Source organism: Schistocerca gregaria, chromosome X (genome assembly GCF_023897955.1).
Source record: "Schistocerca gregaria isolate iqSchGreg1 chromosome X, iqSchGreg1.2, whole genome shotgun sequence".
NCBI lineage: Eukaryota > Metazoa > Arthropoda > Insecta > Orthoptera > Acrididae > Schistocerca > Schistocerca gregaria.
The window spans coordinates 50,433,363-50,448,352 of record NC_064931.1 but is presented as its reverse complement, the minus strand read 5'-3'; the positions used below and the strand labels follow the sequence as shown (position 1 = coordinate 50,448,352).

Sequence of the window (14,990 nt, the reverse complement as noted above, 5' to 3'; positions counted from 1 at the left end):
GCCCCTGTATATGATTTCTGGCAGCGGTGGTCACCAGAATGATACATCACAAGAAGACCGGACTTCAGAAGGCCACGTGGAATTTTCGAGAGAGAAGACCATCGTGTTTGACGTATAGCTCTGGCGCATCGTATTGTATCAGCAGCAGCAGTTTAAGTAGCAGTTAACACCTCAGTGACACATCCAACTATTACAAATCGGTTACTTCGACATTTCCGAGCCAGGTGCCCTGTAGCGTGCATTCCACTGACCCAAAACCACCGCCATTTGCGACTTCAGTGGTGTCATTACAGGACAGGGTGGAGGTCTGCTTTGGTTTCAGATGAAGTTGGTTCTGCGTCGGAACCAGTGTTGGTTAGAAGGAGACCGGTTGAGAGCCTGCAACTAACCTATCTGACTGCTAGACATATTGGACCTACTCCTGGACTTACGGTCTGGAGTGCGTTTTCGCATTACAGCAGGAACACTCTCATGGTTGTCCCACGTACCCTGACTGCAAACCTGTACGTCATTCTGGTGATTCGATCTGCTGTGCTGCCATTCATGAACAGCATTCCAGGTGTTCTCCTCCGACAGGATAACGGTCGCCCACATACCGCTGTTGTAACCCAAATTGCTCTACAGAGTGTCGAGATATTGCCTTGGTCTGCTCGATCACCAGATCAGTCTCAAATTGAGCCTGTACAACACAATGCATTACCGTTTACACGCCCGCAGTCAACATTCTGGCATTTACATCGGTTATTAATGTACCAGCATTTCACATTTGCAATGTCTTATCTCGCTCTTATTAAATTGTGATCTTGCAATGTTAATCACTCACATATGTTGCCTAGACAAATGTATTCCCAGAATTCCATTACTCAACATTAATTTTTTTCCGTCAGTGTACCTGGACATGGATCCCGAAACGCTTTATTTCCATGTTAAAAGTACCAGTATTAAATGTAACGGTTTCTTTCATGAAATGTGCAAAATACCCTCTTGGTTACGGGATCAAACCCTTGCTTAAATGAACTGTTCAAAGTGCCCTCGGTCAGCAAGGATACATGCATCAAACCGCTGTCGCACTGAGTCCCTGATGAGCTGAGATATTCCTGGGGAACTCGTCAACAACAACGATTTTCTGTCAACGTTTGAGCCAACATTGTTGGTGACTGTTAAGCCCTTAAGCTCTTCCACACAGGTTCAACGATGTAATTTACCATGTTTTCCTAGAGAATACTCTACCTCTTCTGCTGCTCTCATGCTCATAAATTAAGGATAATGCTGATACATGGTGAAACAACGCTCTGGTGGGCGGTTTGTGGGTTTAAATCACCTCGGAGTAGGACCATGCGGTGCATTTGACTTGTAGTCATCGCACGGTGGCACTGGCAGCAGTCCACATACGAAGAGGTGTGTTGGTGCATGTCAGACTGTGGTGCAGCGAGTAAGTGTGCAGACGTTTTCAGACGTGCTAATGGTGACCGTGTGTTGAAAATGGCTCAAAGAACACACATTGACGACGTTATGTGGGGTAGAAAACTAGAGCGATTGGAGGCTGGTCAAACACAGCAGGTCATAGCACGGGCCCTCCGTGTGCCACGAAGTGTGATCTCAAGATTATGGCAACGATTCCAGCAGACAGGAAACGTGTCCAGGTGCTACAGTACGGGACGTCCACAGTGTACAACACCACAAAAAGACCGATATTTCACCATCAGTGCCCGCAGACGGCCACGGAGTACTGCAGGTAGCCTCGCTCAGGACCTTACCGCAGACACTGGAACAGTGTCTCCAGATACACAGTCTACAGACGACTGAACAGACATGGTTTATTCGGCCGGAGATCTGCAAGGTGCATTCCACTGACTCCTGCTCACAGGAGAGCCCGTAAAGCCTGGTGTCAAGAACACAGTACTTGGTCATTGGAAGTTATATTCACGGACGAGCCCAGAACTGCTGAACAGTGATTCTCGCCTGGTTTTCATCTGGCGTGAACCAGGAACCAGATACCAACCCCTTAATGTCCTTGAAAGGTCCTGTATGGAGGTCGTGGTTTGATGGTGTGGGGTAAGATTATGATTGGTGCACGTACACACCTGCATGTCTTTGACAGAGGAATTGTAACTGGTGAGGTGTGTCAGGACGTCATTTTGCACCAGTATGTCTGCCTTTTCAGGGGTGCAGTGGGTCCCACATTCCTCCTGATGGATGATAACACACGGCCCCACCGAGCTGCCATAGTGGAGGAGTACCTTGAAACAGAAGATATCAGGCGAATGGAGTAGCCTGCCTGTTCTCCAGACCTAAACCCCATCGAGCACGTCTGGGATGCTCTCGGTCGACGTATCGCTGCACGTCTTCAAACCCCTACGACACTTCAGGAGCTCCAACAGGCACTGGTGCAAGAAAGGGAGGGTATGCGCCAGCAGCTGCTCGACTACCTGATCCAGAGTATGCCAAACCGTTGTGTGGCCTGTGTACGTGTGCAAGGTGATAATATCCCATATTGATGTCGGGGTACATGCGCAGGAAACAGTAGCGTTTTGTAGCACGTGTGTTTCGGGACGGTTTACTCAACTTATCACCAATACGGTGGACTTACAGATATGTGTCGTGTGTGTTCCCTATGTGTCTATGTTATTAGCGCCAGTTTTGTGAAGTGCCACGTTGTGTGGCACCACATTCTGCAATTATTCTTAATTTATGAGCATCAGTGTAGAACACGTGTCTTTGCGAGTGCGACAAAACCTGTGCTTCCTGCACGATGGAGCTCCTCCTCCCTTCAGTGTTAATTTTCGCAGTCTTCTAAATAACAGATTCCGTGACAGATAGATAGGTAGATGTGGAGCAGTTCCTTTTCCTTCATGCTCTTCAGACGTAAACGCACTTGACTTTTATTTGTGAGGGCATTTGAAACCTCCTGTGTGCGGAACCCAGGTACAAGAAATAAAGAGTCTTCGTGCCTGTATTGTGGAAGGTTGTAAAGCGATAAGCATTTCTCCAGAGATGCACCAGCGCATCAAGGATTCAGTGCGACGGCGGGCTGATGAATGTATCCTTGTTACATAGAGAATTCCGAACATTTGAAAGAGTTTGATGCAGTAACCAAGAGGGTAGTTTGAACATTTTTCTTAGAAACCATTTCATCTAATGCTGGTAGATTCTTTTGCTCTGTTTCTCATGATTAATGATGTTATGGAGACAAGTAGAAAATCAGCTCTAACATGAAAATAAAGAGTTTTTCGGGCCAGTATCCGTAAAACATGTTTTCTACCTGTACATGTGAGGTAGGTTTCCTGAAGGTTTGGCTATACCTTTTTGTTACCCGCTTTAGAGGAGCTCAGAGTGGACAGAAAGATCAGAGAACCTGCCAGACTCTTACAAACGGAACATAAAAAACAAAGTTTATTGGTGAAGTCTGACAAGGGAAGGTCACGTTAGTTGTCTCGGAGAATAGAAATAAACTAGTTCTGTTTTGTTACTGAATAGAAAAAAAGCTCTTTGTGAAGTTTTAGCTGCTATGCTGCAACGGTAATGACAATTCGCGACGGCACGATTCTCCAGTTTAATCAAATTTTATGTATATGGACTCAAGCGGCGAACGAAAATTTGGACCAAAGCCGGAAGTCGACCTTGTGCAAATTTTCACTCGCCGCCTCAGTCTATATACATAAAATCATATCTGCATGAGATCAGTAAAGTCTCTGAAATTGTGTTATTTCATTTTACATAATCAAATTTGAATTTTTTCAATGTGTCTACACCAAAGGCTTTCGTTGTGTATTTAAAAGATTCTTGGAGTACTGCTTCGACGTAGGATTAACGGAAGAGTGTTTCCATGAGAACTGTGACCAACCTGCGTTCATCAAATGTGCACTCTGCGAGAAATGTCTATACATTGACCATGCTGTTATTCCTGACTTACGTATTTCTTTCCTCTGATAGTGTAGTCAAGCAATTAACTCAGTTTTAGAGTTATCACGTCATATTATTGACTATCTGTCTCAAATAATGCATTTGCGTAATAAATCATTCATACTTGCAGAATTCTCACTGCAACTTCGACGACTGATATCTCCTGATCTAATAGTCAATAGCAGCTACAATTTTCATGGTGTGTGTATACTATATTGTTCTATTAACTGCGATATATATGAATATAGTTTGGGTGACAACATTTCAGGACCTTCCCCTGCGAACCTTTCGAGATACGTACAGATGATGGACAAGGAGGTGGTCTCTTCCCCCAACCCCTGCTGTTTAAGTCAGTTTTTGGACAAAGTTGTAAGAGAATGGGAAAAAGATATTGAAGGTATAATCGACGGAAATTTTGGACTCGAAATCGATGCTAATTATAGAGCAAAAGGCATTCGTAATAACGTGGATGGTTGCCTGCCGTTTTTAGACATCTTGGTGTGACGTAAGAGCGATGGCACCATTGCCAATTCAGTGTTTCGAAAGGCTACTTACAATGTCCTTTATTTACATCCACTAGTTGTCACCATCCTGTACAAAACGAGCTCATGCCACATCTCAGATGCCAATAGCCTGCAAACGGAACTGGAACACCTGCAAACCGTGTTCCTGAACAACAAGAAGTGCAGAGAGAGCTACAGTCGTACACGGGATGAACAAGGATGAGGATAGGGCCTTCAGAACGACTGCTTGTCTACCATATATCGGAAATGTTGCAGTTAAGATAGGCGGAATATTAAGAAGACAAAAAGTTTAAGTAAGCTTTCGACTTCTTTTCAAAATATCAGCGCTTCTGGGATCTGTTAAGGACGATTTAGAGTTGAGCAAAGCACATGTTTACAGGATTCAGTGTGAATATCAAATCTTACAAAGGGCAAATGACGCGCACTGTGCAGGATCGCATTATAGAACATCAGCGGCGTACTCGCTTCCTCCAAGAAAATAATTCCTCTATCGCTGAATACTGTATTGCTACTGGTCATTCGATGAAACATAAGGAAACAAAAATTGTGACCCGTACGTCAAACTTTTGGAGCTCAGTCGTCGGTGGCAATACGACTGTGTGGATCCCTTATGAATGGAGACAGCGGTTTCCAGTTAAATTCTGCAGAGCACCCGCTTATAGAAAACATTCGTGCTCCGCGTCCTCCGGTCTTACCCGTGCGAAGAGGCGGGCGCGCAGAACGGCACACAGGAAGCAGAAGCGCGTGTGCTCCAGCAACGCATGCGCAGTGCCAATCAGGATACCACGCATGTGCCTCAATCAGTATTCACCTGAAGATCACAAAAAGACTCTGCACCAAAATATCGTACCAGCAAGTTACAGACATCTGACAGTTCTCCCGAAATTTAGTAGAACAACGTGGAACCACTTTAACAAAAATATTTGAAACAATGTTTTGTGAAATGATTTGAGAAAAAGTAAGAAACAAAATAAATGAGATAAATATTTGACTTACCTCTGAATGATGCTTGAAACCACGTACAGCAAATGAGGTGCGTCAAATCTGTCTTTAATTTTCGTATTTTTAGACAAATCATTTCACAAAATATTTGACCGTTTCTTCAATTTATTTTTATTTTTAAGTCTTCTTCAGAAAGCTTGACATACACGTATAATACGAACGGTAATTCCACAACTTCTACGCCAATCTCACTTTTTGCGCGCAAAATAACTAGACCTCGAAGAAATGAACTTTTTGGTACTTTATCCATATAGCTGTTCGTGAAATATTTCAAAATCAATAATCAAGTTTTTTCCCGATTACTATCTCACCCTGGTCACTACGATATCCCATTTTTTCATTTCCTACTCTTCGTTTGGCTATGAAACACCGGACAAAAATATTCCCTCAGATCACTAACTTTATTTTCCTATTTCAGTGATTTCTTCCAAGCAGGTAAAACTTCATTCTGCAAAACTGTACCTGACGCTGGTCAATTTGATACTCCATTAGTTCATTTCCGATTTTCCTTTTGGCTATGAAAATTCGGACAAAAATCCGTTGTGTAATTTTCCCTCAAATCGTTAATTAAGTTTCATTGATTTCTCTGATTTTTTCAAGCCGTTATATCTTTCTTTGCAAAACTAAACATCACTATGATCAATTTGATATCCCCATTTGCCCGTTTCCCACTCTTAGTTTGGCTATGCAGATTCGGGAAATAATTCATCTTGTAATTTCTAGGAAGTCTTGTTTTCGCTACGCTCAAATATTTCACCAAAAAACTAATGCCGCACAAAGCGGAATTATCACAAGACAAGAAATGTCTTTCCCCGGAAGCATTCTCTCAATCAGAGACTATTTGCTGAATGGACATCAAAAGACTACTCGATATTATTAACGCAAATCGGCTGGTTAGGGGAAACTAGGCACGATTCAGAAGGTTCCAATGGCTCTGAGCACTATGGGACTTAACATCTGTGGTCGTCAGTCCCCTAGAGCTTAGAACTACTTAAACCTAACTAACCTAAGGACATCACACACATCCATGCCCGAGGCAGGATTCGAACCTGCAACCGTAGCAGTCGCGCGGTTTCGGACTGAGCGCCTAGAACCGCTAGACCACCGCGGCCGGCATTCAGAAGGCATGAACATCATACAAAAAGATATAACAAATCGTCTATCCTTTCCAAGATTAATAACCAAGCACGGACTCATGGAGAAGCTTTAGTAGAAGACTGGCAAGAAATAATCAGGAGAATGAAAGCAAAAAATAGTGAAAGTACGAAGAGATATCGGACGACAAGAAAAAGAAAACATTAAGTTTACATGTCCTTGGAAAGTGATAAAGACGATGATAGAAGAAGAAAGGGATGAGAATCAAACAAGCGAAGAGCTGCACACTTCACCATGGAAATTCTCTACAAACTCTTATGAGGGACGCATCAGAAAGAATTTAAACAATGAAGAGGGCCTAGCTCTAAAAATGTAGAGTGTACACATTCTAGTACGAATCACATTAGCATATTACTTCATTCAACTTACATCTCACCTAAAGTCTCCGAAGCAAAATTTAAAAAATTTTGTGTGTAGGGAGGACCAGGGCACGTTTACGCACGGGGCACGTCTAAGCTAAGCACTTTTCTCGGGAATCATTGTTGCTAGAGCGCTACCGACAATGGAAGATTAGCGTTATCATCTAGTGAGGTCCCCCACAAACTTCACGTCACCAGTTGAGTGAACGTCTTTGAGCGAAGAACACGTTATTTATGTTTTTGTGCAAGGTGAATAAATTTTGTTAATCATATGTCGAAGCACGTAGGGACGTTACCCTCTAGATTTGAGAATAGGTAAGCATAGGCAAGGGCCTCGCCGCAGTGGATACACCGGTTCCCGTCAGATCACCGAAGTTAAGCGCTGTCGGGTGTGGCCGGCACTTGGATGGGTGACCATCTGGGCCGTCATGCGCTGTTGCCGTTTTTCGGGGTGCACTCAACCTCGTGATGCCAATTGAGGAGCTACTCGACCGAATAGTAGCGGCTCCGGTCAAAGAAAAGCATCATAACGACCGGGAGAGCGGTGTGCTGACCCCACACCCCTCCTATCCGCACCCTAATCTGAGGATGACACGGCGGTCAGATGGTCCCGATCGGCCACTTGTAGCCTGAAGAGGGAGTGCTCTTGCTGCCTGCTAAATACATGTCCGTTTACAGGAGATGATTCTACTTTACAAGGTACATTTCTATAATCTCAAAACCAGAAAGTTATTACCGCACTTCTGAAACTATTTCAAACAAGATGATGGGGCATGTTTAATCAATTTAGTTGCGCCGCATCTGTGCACTATTTTGCGTTGCGTAAATGTGCTCCTGCATATGTTTGACTATGTAACCAACTTGTCTTTAATATATTTCACAGATATTTTTTCTTTGGTGTAGTGTAATTATTTGTAATCTGACGTTATAAATTTCTCTGAATCTCATGAGTTTCTTGCGTTATTAGGTGGTGATAAACTACAACCCAAGATCTAACAGATGCAAGCTTGATTCGAAAATACTGACATCTGCCGTCCTTTTACTCAAGTGAGGACAAAGTTCGATAAGGAGGGCTGCGAAAGACATAGGCTTGAATGACAAAGCGATAGGCAATTACTGTAAGAAATTGACAAGCCTGAATGAAGAAGAGTTGAAAAGTAACATCGAGTTGGAAAATGTAGGGAAAAGAAAAACTAATTTAAAATTCCAAGAATTTGTAATACATAGGAGACCTTTAGTCGTAAGCAAAGTATTCGTTTTACAAAGTCCTTTCTGTATTCTCTGGAACATAACTAAAAATTTCTGGTCTAACGGACTATTGATGCTGCACCGTACGATGAGGTAGCTCGTAATGACACCTGCACAAGATAATGTACCACCATTGGAAGATCCAATCGTCATAGAGGAAGCGCCAGACCAAGACACGGCACAAGCACAAAAAGTAATAGCAGATAAAGAGGCAGCAGCAGTTCAAAAGCTGCCTCTGTATGGATAGAAAAATCAACAGGTAAGGGAGAACCATATTTAACGATTAAGTATGGAGGTGAATGCAGTGGGAGCAATTGAGGGTAGGCCCTGTTATATTGGTTGGGGGTGGGTAATAGGATCATGCTAGCCCCCAGAAGATAATTTGCTTACCAAATTTCAATAAAATTCTCATGTGTACATAAAATGAATAAAAATTCAAATGCTAATTATTTTTGGGTTTATCTTTGTATGTAGTTCTACTGAGCAAGAGAAATTGCCAGCTGAATGCCTCCTGAAAGCTTCCGATATATATTTTGGTCCCTCACCCCACGAAGTAAGATGGTTTGCTTAGACTTTCGCCGACGTTTGCACAGTACAGTACCCCAACGTTGGATTGACAGTGAGATTGCAGGATCTGACTGGTTCACTGGTTTCTTAAAATGACAAAAAATCTCTTATTTAAGTCTCCTCAAACTTCCAGCTCAAATCGCTCCACGAATTTCAGCAGAAAAAAAAGTGAAAGCACTTTTGAATAAGATCACAACCTTTTCAAAAGGCTTGAAATAGGCCCTGCCCTCACTTGTGACGTCAACCAAGCGGGAATAACGACTGTGAGCAAGTCTAACAACGTCACAAATTTCAAACAAACTGGGAAAATGACGTCTACTGCGAGGGGAGCTCTGGTAACCATGGTCCACTAAGTGAGCGCTGCCGAACTTTTACTTCCTCTTTTATTTTATTCCTTAGAGTTCACTTTAAGGAAACTTTCTAAGGGATGCCGTGATATACAGAGATAGCAAAGCCAATCCGTCTCGATGGACTGAAACTAATTTTTTTAAAATCTGCCAAACAGTTTCTACCACACGTGAGGTGTTTGGCTTCAAAACCATGCATACTGATTTTAAATAATTTCGAGTCGCACATGTCAGGAGCAGTATTAGAGTATTTTAAGGCCAGTGGTGCAATCATTCTGTCATTCCTGTCCCACTGCAGCCGCAAACTGTCGCTTCTAGACCTTTGTACAAAATTTCCTCTGAAAAATACATTAATACTGCATGGGACACATGGACAGCTGCTAACAAATAACCTACGACGATTCATGGCATTCCTTCAATTTAGGCGTCAGCCCTGCCTCTGGCAGCAACTCCAGCAAACACAATGGCTGCATTTAGAGTGAAAGGAATCTCAGCATTGAATTAATTTGTTTTTAACGATTCGCATTTCACGCCATTCTATGTTACTTACAGACCAGCCCAAACATCGATTAGAGGTCTAAAAAATCCATTGAATGATAACACTACAACCTCTTCCAATAATCACGCGACTGTAATCCAGATGCCAAACACGACCCTCTGTGTGTTTCTACATCATCTCGGGTGGATTAGACAAGCCTTGAGCATTTAAGACCGTTCCAAAAAAAAAAAAAAAAAAAAAAAAAAAAAAAAAAAAAAAAAAACTCGAACAAGACATGAGACCAATAAGGGGAAGAAAAATAGGAAATCAGCCATTCTAACTTATATTCAGTCAAGGAAAGAAAGAGGCACATGAGGAGAAAAGGAAGACTTCGTTATAAAAGAGCTATTTGAATCCAATGAATCTGAAGCAGAAAGAGTTAATTCTATGAGAGCAAGAACTGGTAACGGCAAGAAATTTCTAAATTCAAGAACAAGGGAAAATGTGGATGGCCTACTTCTGATGAAGGGGATGAATATTGCCTTTGTATTTACTGTTTGAAACGATACAACCTGTCAAAAGGAAATCGAGAATGGGTCCAGTACCTTAGATATAACAGGTGGCATCACGAGGATTGTGCCACAGGGGACACACTATTTTTTGGATACATAAATGCAACTCGGTTAGTGATGATGAATAGACTTTCAATTAAGATCGAAACTTCTATAATGCCATATCATGCTAACAGGTGGAAGTTCAAAAATGTATTTGCTGCTAGTAAAATTGTTTTTTTCTACCACGTTATTTGGTATAAGGAACCCGTAATTTTGTTTACTGCCAATAAAACATTTTTAAGCGTTTTGTACCGTGTTTTGTTTACTCATTATCGTATCCACGATATGTGCAAACGTGCCCCCAAGGTGCGTAGATCTGTCCCATTCCCGGGGCACGTTTACACACTCGATTTGAGACTATACAAAATTGTTTTGCACTATAAATGTAATTTTGAGATAGAAATATATAACCATATTACACTTTAATAGTGTTAATTTTCAGTACAATAAAACGAACCAAGAAATTTTTAAAAATTCAGAAAAGAAGTACGCGTAAATGTACCCTAGCCTCTCCTACTAAGGGATTTCGGCAGTTTTTCCTGTCGTTTAACATGCGCGATTACAACACGAAGAGAGAAAGATTATCCTCGTGCTCTCCACCACACGTCGTACGGATTACGAAGTACAGGTGCAGTTTTAAAGGTAGATTGATAAGTAAGATTTATGTTCCGAAGTTGCGCTGCCTGACAAAAAAGTGAAGACTTAAAAATAACTTGGCAATATGAATCCAATTATCAGTATGACGTTGCACCCCCGCTGGCCTGTAGACATGCATTGATTCGGTCGAGAAGGGTGTCATAACCCCGTTGTATCATATCCTGGGGCAAGCTAAGCTGGCTCACAACGGTTGTAAGAGCTCCTCGATGCTGACAGTGGGACGCAGATGACGCCACAGTTGGTCCCACGCATGTTGTATTGGAGACACATTTGGGGATCTTTCTGGCCACAGTGTTGCCTCAAAATCGCTCAAACAATTCATAGACACACGAGCCATGTGTGTACAAGCCTTAGTCCTGTTGAAATAGTGGTTCCACGATACTGTCGCACGAGAGGTAACACATAATGATGCAGTATGTGCGTGGCCTACCGTCGTGTCGTCAGAGTCCCCTCAGTCACTACTCTCTGTCACCTGAAGACATATTCGATGGCTCCCCCTATCATAACAGCAGGTGTTACATCATTGTGCCTCTCCAGAGCATTAGAAGAATGGAAGCTCTCCCATGTCGCACCTTACACGCCAACGATGGTCATCACCAATAGTACAGTACCGTGACGCCATAAATGAGTGGTCCAATTTTCCTGGTCAGGGCGCCACTACAGCCTATGCACGGGACGGTGATTCCCTAGTACCAATGCTGCTAGTGTCTGACCAATGGTGAACGGAGTCCAGTACTTCTTTTCGGATGGCAGCGGCAGATGGGAAGGGGTTACGATGTGCTTGTTGCGCAGTATGGTGATCCTCCCTTGTAGTGGTCGACGAGTAAGTCTTCCCTCGCATTCCCTTGTAGTCCAATATTACATCAGAATGCCCCATAAATCCGTACGTTGTACGACTCGACCTGCCGGCTGAACGGAGGCCTACAAGAGGCCTCTTTTTTATTTATTTATTTAATTTATTTATTTATTGTTCTGTGGGACCAAATTAAGGAGAAGTCTCCATGGTCATGGAACGAGTCAATACATGAAATTATAACACGATGTTAAAAACAGATAAAATGAAATATAAAAAAAACATATTCAGGTGACAAGTCGTAAGTTTAAATAAATAAAATCAATAATGTAACACTGGAATTTGCTTAATTTGTTAGCTCTTCCAGGAGCTCCTCGACAGAATAGAAGGAGTGAGCCATGAGGAATCTCTTCAGTTTAGACTTAAAAGATTTTTGGGCTATTGCTAAGATTTTTGAGTTCTTGTGGTAGCTTATTGAAAATGGATGCAGCAGAATACTGCACTCCTTTCTGCACAAGACTCAAGGAAGTGCATTCCACATCCAAATTGGATTTCTGCCTAGTATTGAGTGAAAGCTTCTAACTCTTGGGAATAGGCTAATATTGCTAACAACAAACTACATTAAAGAAAATAGATACTGTGAGGTCAGTATCAGAATTCCCAGACTATTGAATAGGGGTCGAGAAGAGGTTCTCGAACTTACACCACACCTAGCTCGAACAGCCCGTTTTTGAGCCAAAAATACCATTTTTGAATCAGAAGAATTACTCCAAAAAAATAATACCATACTACATAAGCGTATGAAAATATGCGAAGTAGACTACTTTTCGTATTGAAGTGTCACTTATTTCAGATACTGTTCTAATGGTAAATAAAGCAGCATTTAGTTTCTGAACAAGATCCTGAACATGGGCTTTCCACAATAGCTTACTATCTATCCGAACGCCTACGAACTTGAACTGTTCCATCTCGCTTATAATATGCCCATTCTGTCTGATCAAAATATCGGTTCTTGTTGAATTGTGAGTTAGAAACTGTAAAAACTGTGATTTAGCATCAAATTATTTTCCACAGCCACGAAATTATTTCATGAACTACATTATTTGATACTGTTTCAATATTATACACAAGATCCTTCACTATCAAGCTGGTGTCATCAGGAAACAGAAATATTTTTGAATCACCTGTAATACTAGAAGGCATATCATTTATACAAGTAAGAAACAGCAGTGGCCCCATCACCGACCCTTGGGGAACGCCCTACTTAACAGTGCCCCATTGGGACTGAACATCACTACCACTCTCAATATTACGGAGAATTACCTTCTGCTTTCTGTTCTTAAAGTAAGAGGTGAACCAATTGTAAGCTACTTCCCTTACTTCATAATGGTCCAACTTCTGCAGTAATATTTTGTGGTCAACACAGTCAAAAGCCTTCGTTAAATCAAAGAAAACACCTAGCGTTCGCAACCTTTTATTTAATCCGTCCAAAACCTCACAGAGAAAAGAGAATATAGCATTTTCAGTTGTTAAACCTCCTCTAAAACCAAACTGAACATTTGGCAGCAAGTTATGTGAATTTAAATGCTCCAGTAAACTTGTATATACAACCTTCTCGACAACTTTAGCAAACACCTATGGCAAAGAAATAGGTCTAAAATTGTCAACATTATCAATGTCTCCCTTTTTATAAAGTACTACCGAGTACTTCAATCGCTCAGGAAACCGACCACTCCTAAAGGAAAAGTTACAGTTATGGCTAAGTACTGGGCTAACATACATAGAACAATACTTCAGTATTCTGCTAGATACCCCGTCATATCCATGAGAGTTCTTGGGCTTTAGTGATTTAATTATTAACTCAATCTCCGTCTTGTCAGTATCATGGAGGAGCATTTCAGGTAACAGTCTCGGAACACTTTTTTCTAAGAGCGCTATATGATTCCCTGTTGGGACTAGGTTTCTATTTAGTTCACTTGCTATATTCAGAAAGTGATTATTAAATACTGTACATATATGCGACTTATCAGTAACACGGACATTTCCACTACGCACTGATTCTATATCCTCGACCTGTCTCTGCAGACCAGCCACTTCCTTTATGACTGACCATACGGTTTTAATTTTATCCTGAGACTTAGCTATTCTATCTGCATACCACTTACTTTTTGCCTTCCTAATAACATTTTTGAGCACCTTACAATACTGTTTGTAATGGGCTGCTGCAGTTAGATTTTGACTGTTTTGATATAACTGCCACTTTGTTCTACAAGATATTCTTATCCCTCTATTCAGCCACCCAGGCTGCCTGTTTGTGCTAGTACCCTGTTTTGAACGTTCTAACGGAAAGCAACTTTCAAAGAGCACGAGAAAAGTCTTGAGAAAAGCATTATATTTATCGTCTACTGTGTCAGTGCTATAAACATCTTGCCACTCTTGTTCCTTGATAAGGTTTACAAAGGTCTCTACAGCAACTGGATGAGCTTTCCTAAGCAGCTGATGACTATATTTAACACGTGTTGCAGCACAAAAATCCTTTAGTGTTAAAATTTGTGCATCATGATCTGAAAGGTCATTCACCTTTTTGCTAACAGAATTCCCTTCTAGTAATGAGAAATGAACAAAAATGTTGTCTATGGTTGTTCTACTGTTCCCTTGCACTCTCGTTGGAAAGAATACGGTTTGCATAAGATTACATGAATTAAGGAGGTCTACCAGCATCCTCTTCCTTCCACAATCACTTATACAATTAATATTGGAGTCACCACATATAACTAACTTTTTGTATTCCCTATAAAGTGAACCAAGAACCTCCTCTAGCTTTAGCAAAAATGTTGTGAAATCGGCGTCTGGGGATCTATAAATAACAACAGTGAGAAGTTTAGCTCCGTTAAATTTAACCACACCTCCACAACATTCAAACACCTTTTCAGTGCATTACTTTGAAACATCAATTGACTCATATGGGATGCCGTTTTTCACATACATGGCTACTCCCCCACACCGCAAAGAGCTCCTCGAAAAACTGCCAGCCAACCTGTGTCCTGGTAAAGGAAGCCTCTGAATTATCTCCTTATTTAAGAAGTGTTCAGGTATACCAATAATTTCATAGTCAACATCTATAAGCAGTTCACTAACTTTATCTCTAATACCTTGTATATTGTGAGGAAATATATTAATTCCCTCATTACTCGGATATCTAAGCTTTGTCAAAAGTGGTTTCTTTGTTAGAGAGACTTCCCTTAAGCAGGAATACCTATCAGCTAACTTCAATTTTAAAAAAGGTGCAGCTCTAACACCCACTACTGCAGGAATTTTCCCACCAACCCCACCTATGCAGTCA

The 14,990-nt window shown here is 41.6% G+C and overlaps 1 protein-coding gene and 1 pseudogene across 1 annotated transcript in view; one reads left to right on the top strand and one right to left on the bottom strand.

Moving 5' to 3' along the window:
- The window catches only part of LOC126298990 (mucin-3A-like), a 258,596-nt gene that overhangs the window by 78,997 nt on the left and 164,609 nt on the right, over positions 1 to 14,990 (bottom strand). The window lies entirely within an intron of this gene.
- LOC126299916 (5S ribosomal RNA) lies at positions 7,268 to 7,385 on the top strand (annotated as a pseudogene).